The 2,384-nt window shown below is 36.5% G+C and overlaps 1 protein-coding gene across 1 annotated transcript in view; it reads left to right on the forward strand.

Annotated features, from left to right (window-relative positions):
• Positions 1–2,384, forward strand: part of LOC101861096 (S-acyl fatty acid synthase thioesterase, medium chain) — a gene marked incomplete at its 5' end in the record, with an annotated part of 18,717 nt that overhangs the window by 3,609 nt on the left and 12,724 nt on the right.

The following is a 2,384-nucleotide window of genomic DNA, read 5'->3' on the forward strand; positions in this document are numbered from 1 at the left end:
GTAGCAGCAGTAGTAGTAGTAGCAGCAGCAGCAGCAAAAAGAGAAACATCGACCTTGTCGTTGGCACAACGTAGGTCATTTCCAATGGGAGGCTTTGATTTCCCGACGAAACACCGGGTAGAGAGAAAATAGATGATCTAATAATGAAACCTCGAAAAAGGACCTTAAGCTTCTACAAGTAGGTCAATTTTGCACCAAAGGGTTGCTCAAGTACTATAGTTCTAAATAAAGAATATCCTCATATTTTCATAGGATGCCTAGCTGTGACGGGTATACACTACTGATTTTAATGAAGGTTTAACATTTGTTTTATGTATTTACTAAAATGCTCTGTCTACTTAATTCCATGCTTAGCTGATATTTTTTGCACTGGTTATTGTGGTTATAGTTTAGAAAGAATGAATGGGAATGATAATTTATGAAATACAAAACAATACAAAACAACAACAACAACAACAACAATAACAAACAACACCCAAAATCTTTAGTCCACTGGGAACATTGGAAGAAAAATAAAACTGATTGTAAAAGAATGAAGGCAAATTCACTCGACTTTAATCCATCCGAGTCGCGTTTAGCTTTTTTAAAGAGTGTCGCTAAAGAATAAAGGAACTGAGGTGACGTCAAAGACATTTTGGCTTCAAAGTGTACAATTTTTAAAAACCTACCGCGGCATTTAATTTCGCTTTCACCAGTGGTTTTAAAACAATCCACGCTAGCTCCTCCTCTCGACACCATAATCCAGAAAACTTAATCAGTTTAGCATAAACTTTTGATGACCATACTTTGTAGTGTGGGTGCATGCTAGTGTGTAAGGGAAGGGGCAGCTGTTGTGTGATTTCCAATATACACTAAACAGATAACATTCCTGTAATATGCCAAGGAAAAAGCAGTGGAAAGAATTACAAGTACTAGATTTATTGAATTACTTTTTTCAAGAGTGATACTTTTACTTGCGAAAAAAAAAATCGGTTACATTTCTCAAGTATTAAAATTTAAATAAAAATCGTAACACTTTCCATTCAGTCTAGCGCGGTTATATAACACTTTGTCCATCGGTTTTTAAACCTCTGACTTAGCACATTGAAATTACGTATGGTACGATACAAACTACCAACGAACATGATTTTTTTTTAACAGAAAGAGTTTTGGAAACGTTAACTAATTGGAATCGAGATTCTTAATTGTGTAATGAATAAATAAATAAATAAACGAACCCAGAATAAATGCCTTTGCCCGCCTGTGCCATGCTGTAAAATTGTTTGTTCCTGAACATGTAATTGATTCATGTCGACATAAATCGTTAAAAATAGAACTAAGAGTAAAAATTGGCCCAACCGTTGGCAGGTTTTGGCGTACCACATTGTTGAAATATTCCTACTGGGTAACAGCCTGATTATCCTATTCGCGACTCCATTCCTTGACCAGATCCATTTGTGTCAAATGAAAGAAATCTCCGACAAACAACCTACCACCCGAACGTGACTTTGAAGAGATTAAAAGTGAAAAGAAAGAGAGTGGGGGTTTGAATCAAAGAACGCAGGAGCCGAACAAATGAAACACAGAAGAAAACCCCATAGAAAAAGAAGAATGTTCTTTGTCTTTATAAAAGCTGTGTTCCATTTTAAGCTGAGGAGGTGGAGAAAAAGAAGGAGGGGGAAGGGCGAGGAGGAAGACGAGGAGGAGGGGGAGAAGGAGAGGAAGAGGAGGAAGAGGAAGAAATACAACTTGAGGTTAAAAGAGCATACATCTGAAAGCAGGAAGATAGTAAAACAACAAACAAGAGGGAAAATACAGGGAGAAGACAAGAAAGGAGGACATGGAAACAAAACACAAAAAAGAAAACAGAAAAAAAGAAGGAAGGTAAAACAATATCGAAGCTAATACCCCAGCATTGTTTGAATAATAATGATAATGACGATAATGGCAATCTTTGAGAAATATGCAAGGAGTTTAGAACTAATCTTTTGATTTCCTTGGAAATATGTAAAAGGGTTTCATCCTTAGTGACTAAGCATATTACTCTACTTTAAAACAAATTTAGTTATTGATTGTAATGATAATGGTTATGATAATAACAAAAATGACAACGACGACCAGGGATAGGGATTTACCTCACGTTCTTGATGAAGCCAGCAATATAGTCAAACAATGAATTAAACACCAAGTCTCCATTTTTCTTTTTGATTTTCTTTTAGTACTCACAACAACAACATCGATAGAGAGGCTGTGGCTCTGGCGAAGAGCACGCTCTTCGGGGCTCCAGACATTTTGAACGGATAGGCTACCACACACACACAACTTCGATGATGATAACTTATCTGTGCATATTATTATGTACACAGCCTTGGCTTTAGTTTTTTCCCCTCAGTTTTTGAACCAAT

Source organism: Aplysia californica, unplaced genomic scaffold (assembly GCF_000002075.1).
Source record: "Aplysia californica isolate F4 #8 unplaced genomic scaffold, AplCal3.0 scaffold00016, whole genome shotgun sequence".
Taxonomy (NCBI): domain Eukaryota; kingdom Metazoa; phylum Mollusca; class Gastropoda; order Aplysiida; family Aplysiidae; genus Aplysia; species Aplysia californica.